The sequence below is a fragment of the Myxocyprinus asiaticus genome, chromosome 28 (assembly GCF_019703515.2).
Source record: "Myxocyprinus asiaticus isolate MX2 ecotype Aquarium Trade chromosome 28, UBuf_Myxa_2, whole genome shotgun sequence".
Lineage (NCBI taxonomy): Eukaryota > Metazoa > Chordata > Actinopteri > Cypriniformes > Catostomidae > Myxocyprinus > Myxocyprinus asiaticus.
This window is the reverse complement of record NC_059371.1, coordinates 3,139,623-3,154,001: the sequence shown is the minus strand read 5'-3', so window position 1 is coordinate 3,154,001 and position 14,379 is coordinate 3,139,623. Positions and strand designations below refer to the sequence as shown.

At 43.1% G+C, this 14,379-nt stretch overlaps 1 protein-coding gene across 1 annotated transcript in view; it reads left to right on the top strand.

The window, feature by feature from the left end:
• The first annotated feature begins 10,119 nt into the window (after positions 1-10,119).
• Positions 10,120-14,379, top strand: part of opn7b (opsin 7, group member b) — a 92,222-nt gene continuing 87,962 nt past the window's right edge. Inside the window, exon 1 of the mRNA XM_051659859.1 lies at positions 10,120-10,239. The gene's annotated coding sequence lies outside the window, so the exon portion shown is untranslated. The remainder of the gene's footprint in view (positions 10,240-14,379) is intronic.

The window sequence follows — 14,379 nt, the reverse complement described above, 5'->3', positions numbered from 1 at the left end:
AACACAGTTTAATCACGATAAAAACAGAAAGCAGATGCATGCGGAAAAATGCACGCAGTTGAATCGTGATAAGAGAATAATGCGGGGGAAAACCTAATGAGTGTTGAAAAATGGCAGATATTAAAGATTAAAAGCTGAAAACAGATAGATAAGCGATGCTAAATAAGCTAGCAGCCTACAAACACAGACTCGAGCTAGGCACCAGCAGCAACAGGAAGTGACATCAACACATCATCAGTAGGGTGATACAAAAAAATAAAATAAAATCACACAAAAAGACAAAGATACAAGACTGTATACTTAACATCTTTAATGAGGGAATGAACTACAATCCCATGAAGCACAGCAAATGAAGTAATCAAATTTAATAATTGTAGTGATGGGGGCATGGTCATGTGTCTGTTTACAGGAGAGAGGGAGAGGTGTGGCTCGCCAGGCTGGTTGACCTGATTTCTAACAGCTTTTTATTTTTACAGTGATAGTGGGAGAGGCCTCAAAAGTGGCCAAGACATGCCAGAGAGGCAGAGAGAGAATGAGTGTGCAGCATTGGCATCTCTTTACATTGAGCGTTGAATCTATGGAGTATTGTGAAGAAGTTTATGTTTATTTTGAGAGTGTTGATTATTGAACTGAGTGAAACATTGAAAAGAGTACAAACGATGCAAAAAGAAGGGAGGGAAAATAAAAGCCTCACCTGAAGCATATCAGTGCTCCCCGTCTCTTCATTTCCACCCACAAACCCTGATGTGGTGCCACAATAATAAACAACTGATTATAAGCACAGAATCAATATATTTAAACGATATTGCAAAAATTCAGATATATACAAATATACAAGTAGTTTTATAGAGTTTGCTGTTGCTGTAGAGCTCTTTTGCTGCACTTTGTTTGCTGCAATTCTCTGATTGGTGGATCTTTCTCTTCAGGATCATGGGTAGTGTGGTTCTTCACCAGGAATTCCGCTATAAAACACAATTTCTAAAATATGAAGGTGAAATAACATGGATTGATGGCTTCAACAAAGGCATATACCATCGATTAACAACCTGGGTGCTCAAGGTAGGTCTGTCTTTAAAAGTTTATAAGTTATCGTTAATAATCAGTTCCCATTCACAGATGCCTACTTCAAAAATCTTTCTGAAATATGACAATTTTTTTTTTTTTTAACATTCTATATTGAGTGTACTTTCATTGTGATTTGGGATGCACATAATCATAATCAGGCATACTATTTAGCAAGTGTAGTACGCAAATTGGGATTAACCCTTTGTCTTTTTGAGGATTGGCTGGTAACTGCTGGCTGTTCAGCAACAACAGCGGAAAGCATCAGAATTGATTTGTTGTCTTACAACTTCAGCACACACACTTTCTTTGTTCCCGGTACATAGGTACATCATCTCATGGTCTTGTCAACTGCAAGCTTTTTCAGGGCTTCAGTGACTTTTAGTCAGGTACACCTGCCTCTCCAACATGTGATCCAAAACTTTCATTGCTGTCAAGAAGCAATCACTATATATCATGGCACTAAGGGTAGTCAAAACTGTCTTTAGTCTTTACAGCGGGTAGTCAAAACTGCCCAATAATATATATATATATATATATATATATATATATATATATATATATATATATATATATATATACCGATCAGCCACAACATTAAAACCACCTGCCTAATATTGTATAGGTTCCCCTCGTGCCGCCAAAACAGCGAATAGCATTCTATTCTGCATCTCAGAATATCATTCTGAGATGCTATTCTTCTCACCACAATTTGTCTACTGAGGCAGAATGCTGTGTCCTCCCAGACATGGGCAGAACATTGTTATAGACCATGCATGACACGGACAGGATAAGCTATTGCGCACTGTCTCCAGGACGTGAGCGGGACCCGAGTTGGGGTGGCAAAGCTAATTTGTTGGGTGGCAGCTGCCACCCCGTGCCACCCTTCTGGCCCCACCCCTGGCTCTACAGTGTGACCATTTCAGTCACATTTGCGACTGAAAATTACTGTGTGTGACTGAAAAAATATTCAGGCACACTGGTGTGAGTGACCAGATTGAAGTAGGGGTGCATGCCAGAGACAGATGTTAGAAATGTGCACATCCTAAAGCCAAGCGCATCCTACAAAACTGATCGCAGACTGGATGTATCAACCACACACCATTCATCTCCTAATGAAACTACGATCCCAAAATTAATTCACAAACTTGTGCACATGGCAACGGGAGAGTTGATTTTGTGATTACATGTCAACAAAGAAAATGAAATACGAGAGCCCATTTTTGCACTAATTTGCACAAGGGGAAAAAACACTTGAAAATAATGATGAGACAGCGATTCAGGAGATGTGGGTGATGTTTTTAATTTCTAATTATTTTTTGTCTGCTGCTTCCTAATGTCTTTTACTCCTCTTGCACACGTTCATTGCGCACATTGCCGGTCTATCGCTCGTGCACACATCTGACGGCTCGTTAGACAAATGTTAAGCAGGTGAGACTTCTACTTACAGAGCAAACAGATGGAACAGCACAAGATCCTTGATAGATTTTTTAAAATAATAATCCCGCTATTTGTTCCGCTTTATCACCTGTGGTGAGGAAAGGAGAAGCTGACATCTGCACTCTCACAGAAGCAGATATCTCATGTATCAACCTGTAGTTATGGTTAAAATAAAAAATAAAAATGCCTCGGATAGATTTATTTTGATTAAAAATATAATACTATTAAATAAAAATTATTAACAATGCTTTAAACATTTAAAAGTTATTTAACATAATCAGCTGAATTAATTTAATAGTATTGTGTTTTGAAAACCAATATTGTTTTCTTTAATTTATTTTCTTGTGTAAAGAGGTCAGTGTTTATCACTTTGTATGATGACAAAACTGCCATACAAAGGCTGTAAATACACTGTACACCAACAAAAGTTACTTAATTTGAGTTTGGATTTTGTAGTTACTCCAGTTTTCTCAAAACCTGCTTATAGTTGAACGAGACCTGTCTGTCACAGAGCAACTTACAGTCTTAGAACCCCAATTTGGTAAAATTGTGAAGTTACTGTATTTTGTTTTGCACAGCAGAATAATCAATACGAAAAAAATGTAGATGTATCATGAATCGTTTTGAAATCGGATCGTGACTCCCAGAATCGGATCGAATCGTTAAAAGTTTCCAAAGCCTGGCCAACTGAAATATGAAGCATCTGACTGTTGTACGTTGTGCGACAGGAACATTAATTGTGTTCAGCAGTGCAGATGTCAATTTAGAGTTCTTAAATACATTTAAGAGGACCACACTTCAAAGACTGAACATTGTGTTTATGTATATTTATGTTCACAACGTGAAACAGGTTAACATGAGCTGCAGCTGTTTTTTGCAGACAGCCTGCCAAATTAACTGAAAATATTAAATTATGTTAATAAGAATTTAAACTCCTTTGTCATGACTCACACTATGTTCCTGAATTTTGTCATAATTGATGAGCTCAGTTTTCTCATGCCTTTTTGTACATGTTATATTGTGGCACATTAATGTTACCATCTCAAAAAAAAAAAAAAAAAAGAAGAAGAAAACTGGACAACAACTGTGCTCCTAATTTTTTGACTGTGCTCCTAATTGTTTTTAATTAGGAGCACATGTGCTGCTACAAAAAATGTAAGCGTAGAGCCCTGAAGTGTTTGCTAAATCAATATTTTATGATGTGAATGCACTCCATTAAAAGAAAACCTTTTATTACTGTTCGCATATCTGTCTCATTTACTAGTGAGTCTGAAGCCTTCCTTATATGATGTTTTCCTGGGCATGGATTATGATAATTGTGAATGAACGTGCATGTAGGCTCCATTTACGGACATTTGAAATTCACTAATATACACGTTTTACTAACAAATCTGGGGAATACAAAGCGTTCGTGAATCCGGCTGAAAGTTTTTGGGAAGCTCCATTTTACGCTTAAATTTATTAAATTAAATTAAGCAATTTTTTTTTTTTTTTTTTATATTTACGAAATGTTCATGAATGAGACCCGTTTTGCGTAAGTGGACAATTTGATACATTCAGATGAAATTGGTTTAGGTGTACGTTATGTGTTAACCCTGAAATGTAGTTTTATAAATCCTACTGTGAATTTTCTTCCAACTGAGATTCAAATATGGCTGTATTTGGGGGGCTGCACGAAGTTAGCCAATCAGAACAGTGGACGTTTACATTGAAGTCTTACAGGGCCACAGAGCTTAAAACCGAGCGTTTCAGATAGAGGGCCAGAAACAGGGTGGGAAATTCATTCATCTTCATTGTCCACTCACGTGGAAATTTGTCTTTGGCCCCCAACATGGTGCTTAAGAACATTAAGAACATCTTACATAAAACAATGAAACAGAGTTTTTCACATCTGCACATGCACACAACTGCACTCATACCCTTTCCTTTTAGCCTTGTACACATCAGAATCATCAACACATCAAAATCGTCCTGGTTACTTGCGTAACCTCCGTTCCCTGATGGAGGGAACGAGACGTTGTGTCGATGTAGTGACACTAGGGGTCACTCTTGGGAGCCCGAAACACCTCTGGTCTTTGATAAAAGGCCAATGAAAATTGGCGAGTGGTATTTGCATACGACTCCCCCAAACATACGGGTATAAAAGGAGCTGGTATGCAACCACTCATTCAGGTTTTGTGCTGAGGAGCCGAGACAAGGTCCCGGCCATTTCAGCGGGTAGTCCAATGTTGTGGCAGGAGGGACACAACATCTCGTTCCCTCCATCAGGGAATGGAGGTTACGCAAGTAACCAGGACGTTCCCTATCTGTCACTCACTCAACGTTGTGTCGATGTAGTGACACTAGGGGTCCCTATACGAAATGCCACAACTTGCCGAACTGTGTTATGTGAACTGGCGGTGTGTGATGGGCAGACCACTGTGTGCCTCGTAGCCAGTACACCAGGCCGACACGTAACCTCCCCCAACGCTGTTATGAGTGTCGAACGGCCCTTCGGGGACAAGTCGACTGCCCAAAAGATAGAGACAGGCTAGCCCAGTCGTGGCCTCTTATCCTCTTTTTTTTCCTCTCCCCAAAAAAAAGAGTTAACCGACTGGGGCCACCAGGTCTAAGTTGGGGGGCGTCCCTCCCAAGGGGAAGACACCGCAGAGACCACACCCCGCCCGGGGGGGGTATTTTGAGTGGAAATACGTCACATGGTCTTGCCGAGCTTTGTCGGAAGTATGTCGTGTGGAGAAGTCCCATGGTAGGTCCTACCCTACGGGGTAGGAGTTTCTACAAACATGGTGACTGGGGCAGGGGGGCCTCTGCCCAAGGAAGACGCAGTTTACCAACAGGGAAACGAATTAACGGGATATATACGTCGCATGGGGTTACCTATGGGGAACCAACACATGCGTAGCACCTACCCCAGTACAGGGCTTAGTTAGCACATGTACTGAGCTGGCAGTGAGTTTCTACGCAAACTCGTCTGCCACAGGGCTCGGAGGAAATCATCCAGGGAACACAGATTGTGAACACTACTGGGAGTCAACAGCACACGTCTTCAGATCAGGGGAGGTGAAAGGCGCTATGCACAAGCGATACACCCGGCCAGCTGTCCCAGACTTACCTGCTTGTGCCTGCCACTACACGGGACGAAACTGGTTCCACCCGGAGATTGTAGAACCTTGCAAAGTTGTTGGGTGTTGTCCAGCCCATGCTCTGCAAATGTCTGTTAGGCCGCCACACTCCTGGTAGAATGGGCTTGTAGCCCTGCCGGGGGCGGCATGTCCTGGGCATGATATGCCATTGTTATGGCATCAATGAGCCAGTGGGCGATCCTCTGCTTGGAGACAGCGCTTCCTTTCCGCTGTCCACCAAAGCAGACCAAGAGCTGCTCAGAGACTCTAAAGCTCTGCGTGCGATACAAATAGATGCGTAAAGCACGCACCAGACACAGTAACGTCAGGGCTGGGTCTGCCTCCTCCTGGGGCAGCGCTTGCAGGTTCACCTGGGGGTCTTTGCATCGGGAAGAACACCACTTAGCGAACAGATGCCACTTCAAAGCATTCAGGCGTCTCATAGAGGGGGCCCTAGCCTTAGTGATTGTGTCTACCACCGCGGGTGGTAGGCCACTTAAGTCTTCCACGTCCCGTCCAGGGGCCAGACATGGAGATTCCAGAGGTCTGGTTGCAGGTGCCAGATGGTGCCCCGTCCCTGAGAAAGAAGGTCCTTCCTCAGGGGAATTCGCCAGGGGGGGCTGTCGCGAGGAGCGTGAGGTCTGAGAACCATGTCTGGGTGGACCAGTAGGGTGCTACCAGGACAACCTGCTCCTCATCCTCCCTGACCCTGCACAGGGTCTGTGCAAGTAGGATCACGGGGGGAAACACATATTTGCATAATCCAGGGGGCCAGCTGTGTGCCAGCGCGTCTATACCGAGAGGTGCCTCGGTCAGAGCATACCAGAGCGGGCAGTGGGAGGATTCTTGGGAAGTGAACAGTCTACCTGTGCCTGCCCGAATAGACTCCAAATAAGCTGGACCACCTGAGGGTGGAGTTTCCACTCTCCCCTGAGGGTAACCTATTGTGACAGCGCGTCTGCTGCAGTGTTGAGGTCACCCGGGATGTGAGTGGCCCACAGCGACTTGAGGTGCTGCTGACTCCAGAGGAGGAGACAGCAGGGCGAGTTGTGACATACAATGGGAGCGTAAACCACCTTGACAGTTGATGTATGCCACCGTTGCCATGTTGTCTGTCCGAACTAACACATGCTTGCCCTGGATCAACGGCCGAAACCTCCGCAGGGCGAGCAGAACTGCCAACAACTTGAGGCAGTTGATGTGCCAATGCAGCCGCGGGCCCGTCCAGGGGCCCATTGCATACAGCGCCCCAGCCCGTTTTGGAGGTGTCTGTCGTAACCACGACACGCCTGGAGACCTGCTCTAGGGGAACGCCTGCCCATAGAAATGTGAGGTCGGTCCAAGTGCTGAAGAGGTGATGACAGACCAGCGTGATGGCCACGCAATGTGTCCTGTGGTGCCATGCCCATCTCAGGACTCGAGTCTGGAGCCAGTGCTGAAGCGGTCTCATATGCATCAACCCGAGCAGAGTGGCCACCACTGAGGATGCCATATGCCCCAGGAGCCTCTGAAACAGTTTCAGTGGATCTGCTGTCTTCTGTCTGAACGCCTTCAAACAGGTCAGCACCGACTATGCATGCTCGTTCGTGAGACACGCCGTCATCGAGACTGAGTCTGACTCCAAGCCGAGAAAAGTGATGCTCTGAACCGGGAGGAAATTACTCTTTCCCCAGTTGACCCGAAGCCCTAGTCGGCTGAGGTGCGAGAACACCAGGTCCCTGTGTGCACACAACACATCCCGAGAGTGAGCTAGGATTAGCCAATCGTCGAGATAGTTGAGGATGCGAATGCCCACTTTCCTTAATGGGGCAAGGTCTGCCTCTGCGACCTTTGTGAAGACGCGAGGGGAAAAGGACAGGCCGAAAGGGAGGACCTTGTACTGATACGCCCGACCCTCAAATGCAAACCGCAAGAAGGGTCTGTGTCGAGGTAGAATCGAGGCATAGGTGCATTACAAGCACCTTATCCACTGAGGGTATTGAGGGCGGGGGAGCTGAAAGATCGGGACTGGGCAGTAAAAGGTGCCTCCCACAACCTTGTCAGCTCCTTGTGCACTTCCGGGAAGAGAGGAACTGGGGTGGGGCGTGGCTGTGAGCAGCGCCGCGAGCCCAGAAACCAATCATCGAGCCGCGAGGGTTCAGGGGAGAGCAGAGCATTCCACTCTAGCCCGACGCTCGCGGCTGCCCGGGAAAGCATGTCCGTCATCTCCGCGTCAGCCTGTGACTGGGCGATCGTACCCGAGGGGGGGAGCCCAGCTGAGGCTTCCGTGTTCGACTGGACGAGCCCACTCTCCGATGCTGCGCTCGAGAGCTCATCACCTTCGCGGGCTCCGAACAAACGGTCGAACTCACCGTGAGACGAGCCGGCAGACTCATCCGGAAGCCCGATTGGGGCAGACGAATGTGCTGGGGAATGGGAGGTCTGTGGGGGGATACCTGGCGGAGGTGGTCCCATTGGGTTCCCCAAATCGCCCCCAGTGCTAGCCGCGCTGGCCTCATACCCGTAGGTAGAAGGACCGGGGAGGGGAGCCGCTGGGGTGGTTTGCTTTCTTACGAAGGCAAGCCGCGACCACATTGTTGCCACGGACATGTTCTCGCAATGAGTACATGACCCATCCACGAACGCTGTCTCCATGTGGGCAGCGCCCAAACACGAAAGACAGCGATCGTGACCGTCAGAAGGCAAGAGATAACGACCGCAACCAGGAATAACACACAAACAGAAAGGCATCTTTAAAAAGACACATCTTTAAAAAGATGTTCCGTATGTGCCGCTCTTTTAGAGAAATATACTCTTTTTTTAGAATATACTCTTTTATTTCTGCTGAAGCGCCCAGGGGTGTTCTCTGCAGTGCACCAGTGTAGAGGGGGGAGAAGCCGCTGAAATGTGCCGTCAGATTCAGCAGAGGTGAATGAACTGCCGTGGGAATTCAGCTCAGTGAGCATCAACCGTTTGGCTCCAAAGAGAAAATCTGAATGAGTGGTTGCATACCACCTCCTTTTATACCCTGATGGAGGGAACGAGATGTTGTGTCCCTCCTGCCACAACGCTGGACTACCCGCTGAAATGGCCGGGGCCTTGTCTCGGCTCCTCAGCACAAAACCTGAATGAGTGGTTGCATACAGCTCCTTTAATACCCGTATGTTTGGGGGAGTGGTATGCAAATACATTGCAAATAAAATTGACAATTTTCATTGGCCTTTTATCAAAGACCAGAGGTGTTTCAGGCTCCCAAGAGTGACCCCTAGTGTCACTACATCGACACAATGTCGAGTGAGTGACAGATAGGGAACAACAATTACATATTCAATAAAACAACAGAAGATGATATAAATGATTTCTTAAAAATATTTTTAGTGGCTCTGGGCATCTATATTGTCGACCTGAAGGCAATCTTTCAAATTCATTATACAGAGGATGTATAGGATCCCTAACTATCAACATGGCTTTCCTCTTTGTTTGAGTTAAATACAGTATATTTCTGAAATCTGTCTTTGTGGCTTCCCAATTATTTTACTTGCAATATTCACAACTCTTGTTAATTTATTCCTGTTCTTGACCCCTATGTTTCCATACCAACATGTAATAATATACTTCATGATGCTCTCCACCAAAATAATATAAACCATTTCCAAAATACCTTTGCTCACTTGAATGCTATTCAGCTTCCTAAGAAGGTATAAGCATTGCCTTCTTATAGATGTGATCAGTGTTTATAGTAAAAGTCAGATTACAATCTAAAACCAGTCCAAGATATTTAAAATTTTCAACCATTTCCACAAATTTGTCATTAATTAAAACAGGTTGACATAATGGTAAATGTTCTCTTTTATTACCGACATAAATTCTATTGTCTTGTTTATGTTCAACAGCAACACACTCGTTGTTAAACACTTCCTCAACGTCTTTGCCAGTGTTTTTGGCAAATCAGTAGACTCCAATCAGTTGCTTTTGTCTCTGTGTTGGATCCTTCGGACGTCTCACTTACCAAAACAGTGACATCGGGCCTCTGTTGAACTGGACAGTGCAATGGCAGTGCTTCGACCAGACACTCCAGTGATGTCTTCACTGCCTCCTTCACTTTGCCAAATGCCCCTACACCTGCGTTCCTCTCCAGTCCGTTCTCATCTCACCGGTCTTCCCTTGTATCATTTCCATTCCATGATCTTTTAAACTCTCTCTCCCCACGCATTCCAATCAAGGTGATTAAGGGCAGATGCAAACATAAGTGCACGTGTGCGGACTGAATCAAAGTGAGACAATGAATGTGTCCATAGACAGTCACACACAAAGCAGGGTGACTTACAATCAGAGGAAGAGAGAGAGAGAGAGAGAGAGAGAGAGAGAGAGGGGGTGGAGGTGGCTGAGAATACAGCACAGTGAGCGAGCGAGCCAGTAAGAGGGAGAGAGTGCCTGTGATCTCTTACACTGTTGAATTCTTGTCGCTGTGGAAGCGAGCACTGCGAGCGCCAGCCCCTCCTCCTCTCTCTTCATCCTCTCCTGTTATCGCTCCCTTTAATATGAATCTCTTCATCCAAGACTGATGGCTCTCACATTTCAAAGTCTTCCATAAACTTGTATCGGACATAACGGATCACCAACATCTGTCAGTAAGGTAGGAATGGCAGTTTATGCTCTGTTAACAAGACTATTCCACATGCAGCGACACTAGTGTTTTGGAAAATACATCAGTCTCTTTCATTCTGTCTGTAATATTTTTTGTTTTGTTTTATATAATACTCAAAGCAGCGATACGATAATATTCAGAATGTATTTAAACACCATTTTTTTAAAATTCTTTCCTTAGAATACCTAATTGGCATGCATAGTAATTCATTATTATTTATTAATCACTATTAAAAATATAAAATTAATATTTAATATGTTTTTGTCTATTTTTGATTCACAATTTACAGTGATTTCAAACTTGTGCCACTGTTCATATGACTAACTTAAACCATGTCCTAACTGCAGTAATGCAGCAAGAGATAAAGCTATCTCTTTTATGTAAATCTGAGTTTTATTAATCACTTGGTTTCTATCTCTGGGTGGCCCCACCCACTGTGAACTCTCATTGGTCCAAAATACCACTCCTCATAACTGTATCGAGTGCAACAGTCTGGTTCCTGAAGTAAAAATTTAATTCATTTTCTCCATAGGTGAATTAATTTCTGATAACTTGAAAACCTTTAAAGACAGACCTGCTGTGAGCTCCGAGGTTGTAAATCGATGGTATATGCTTCTGTTGAAGCCATCAGTCCATGTTATTTCAGCCTAATTATTATAAAATGATGTTTAATAGTGGAATTCCCAGTGAAGAACTACACTACCAATGATCCTGAAGAGAAATGTATGTGTAAGCATAGTTCTAGCAGGAAGATCTCGGGATTCAGTCTATCAGGCATCTCATCCAGTCACAATACAGCCTCCGCTTTATAAGCCTGCTCAGCTGCCTCTCATTGTTCACAAACTTCCGTGTTTTCACCCACCATCATACCCATCTCCACCAGTTTAGGTCCCGTCCTGGGCGGGGGTAAGCTCCACCCCCCTCCTGTCATCACCCCAGCAGGATCTGATGGCTCAAGCAAGCATCGGAATGCTGAACTGTAGGGCGGGGCTTACACCAAATGATATATGTATCCTTTCATTCGCATTTACTCCAATCTCGAGTCTTTCTGATAGAAAGATCCACCAATTAGAGAACAGCAAGCAAAGTGCACCAAAAGAGCTCTGTAGTGACCTCCCAAACCCATGACGCACTGTGAATGACACAATGGAGTCGCTCCCCCTACACTATCAAAATACTTAGATATTTGCATATATGTATCTCAATATTTTGCAATAAAACAAAACATATTGTTCCTTGACTTGTAATCAACAACTTTAAATCAATTGTTTTATATTTTCCCTTGTATAAGCCATGCTTCATGACCCATGATGTCTTTTTCTGACCCTATAACTGACGCTTGTCTATTATTGGCATTTCATTTAATATTGGTGTACAGCATTATAAATGGAATTTGTTTACTGTTACTTCATGATGTAACTTGACATGTATCAATGTTCACTGTATAGACAGAATGTACAGTGGTAAAGACAGATCAGCTGATTTACGTAATAAACATTTGGCCGTCATTTACACTGTGCTGTTCACTTAAGGATACCCACAGTGCTTGTGTAAGTGTGTAAGTGAGGTCACCTAATTTCAAACATGTCTCACATGTTGTGATGGTCTTCTCATAGTAATGACAGGTGAATGTATGTCTGGCAGTTATAAATACCCACAAGCCCCTCAACATGTCCTGTGAGCACATACAGTGTCTATACATGTCTGTGTAAGAGAAACTCAAGCATGTATATGTTAAGTAGTGTGCTGAGTGATTTTGAAAGACAAAATGTGGAAACTGACATGAACACACACACACACATACACAGTAACTCTTCTCCCCAGGCTCTGAGGACAGTGCTGCTACTGTCATTCATTTCCCCTAATTACATTGCCCTAGACTAGCTCCATAAAGCACCACAAAATATTATAAAAATAGTCCATATGACTTATGCACTATATTCTATGTCTTTTGAAGCTATACAATAGCTTTGTGAAACAAACAGACCAAAATTTGCTTTCGTCTTTCTTACGTCTTTCAGCCTAACATCTCCTTTTCTGTGTTCCACAGAAAAAATAATAGCATTCTGGTCTGGAATGAAATGTGAGGCCACTGCCCATCTTTTAGCCAAGATTTATGCTCCCTTTCGTGTATTTTTGTTTTTCCTGTGATAAGAGAAGGATGTATTCATGTTTAATTGGTGTGTTAAAAAGCCAGTTCCCTCTCTCCCCACAGAGCTCTCGACAAATTATTAAAGACCATCCTTGAATCATGTTAAACTTCACCTTATTGATTCCCTTCAGACTGTGAAGTTTGGCTAAGACTGTCAATCGCTTTTTGCTTTATTGCTTTTTACACTTAGAGCAGTAAGCACAGGCATGCACCACTGTACATATCTAGTGTTTTGTGTGTTTTCTTCACTTCTACAGTGAAATGGCCTCTATATTGATTAAAGTTTCAGTTTAAAGGGAAGGTTGCATAAGTGATGAGCTCTGGAGAAGCTTAAGGGCCGTTGGTGGTGGGCTTCGCATTAACATGGAAAAATAATATAATATTTAGCACGCTGTGAATGTGCTGCTGGCAGCCGTATGGATAAATCTGGGAGAGATCGGACGGAGAGAGCGAGAAGTGAGCTTTGCATGTCAGATTTCACCAAGGCCGTTTGCTACTCAGTGCAACCCTACCTGTCACTTTGCTTTCACGTCTGTTTTATACAACGAGAATGCAAGTCATTCCTAACGTCTCTCTCTCTCTCTCTCTCTCTCTCTCTCTCTTTCTCTGCATCTGTTTTTTCTCTGTATCTGCTCTGTATTTTTTTCTTGTCTACATTTTTCAGTATTTTTGGATTGTTTTCCTGTGAAAACACGTAGACATTCATAATACAACATAAATTTACTTGCAGAGCAAATTGCATTATATATTCAGAGTTCTTCACAAGGAGATTTATGTCCAATCTGCTCTTTTACTTACAATGAAAGTGAATGGTGCCTGTCAAGCAAGATTTTCAGTGAATAATGACTTCAATTTCAGTCTGGTCCTTACACAAAACTATCATATGGCTCCTTTTCGAGTTTGACAGACCCTGTACCCATTCACTTTCACTGTAAAGAGCTGCAAACTTTCTTCAAAATGCACTTTTTGTGTTCCACATAAAGAAGCTCACACAAGATTAGAACGACATGAGGTTAAGCAAATGATGACAGCATTTTCAACTAAATTTGTTTTTCTTGCTTCTCCGCCATTTTCCCCTCTATCGCTCTCTCTAGTTTTAATGTAATGTGTAATGTTATATATTATAGCCAGAAAAAGGGTCTTCTGTGCCACAAAATGTCCACTATCTCACTGTGTCTCTGCACCATTCATTGTTTAAATCACACACATACACTCAGAGGCTCAGAGGTATTTATATCTGAGCGACATACGTGTGTGCATACAAATGGAGCTCAGACAGGGACTGAATGCAGACAGCTCATGAGAGTGTACATGAATGTAAGAATTTTAATAGCCACATGGATGTATAGATACATACATTGGTTAGATCATCTTTTCGTGTGTATGTAGACTGATAACAAAAACAAACACAGCTGCTGTCAGTCAAGACAATACCAGTGTGTGGGATTATCCACAAACACCAGTTTACTTTATACTTTATGAATGATTAGTATGCCAATACTTATTGGGTGAAATCATTGCTTGTTTGCTTTTTTACTATTAGACAGTTTTGGCATGGTTCAAGTTTGCGAAGCACTAAGTACTTCTGAGAAAACAGTACCTTTTGCAGGACTTGATTTGTATTTCAGGTTTTAAGTAATTTCAGTAACGTTCTGACACATTACAATGGCTGAAATGACCTTTAAAGCATAATTTTCTTTCCTTTAATTTGCTTTCCTTTACATTTTGTCTTTTTCTTTCCTGTCCTTTTCATTTCTTTCCTCTTACTTCCTTTCCTTTTTTCACCTTTCCTTTCCCATTCTCCATTCCTTTTCTTTTTTCTCCTTTCCATTCATTTCATTTCTTTCTAACTTATTTCCTTTCATTTTCCCTTCCTTTTATTTTACAGTGCTGTCCTTTTTTTTCCATTTCCTCTCCTTTTCTTTTTCTCCAATACTTTGCTTTCCCTTCCTTACCTTTCCTTTTTCTCCATTCCA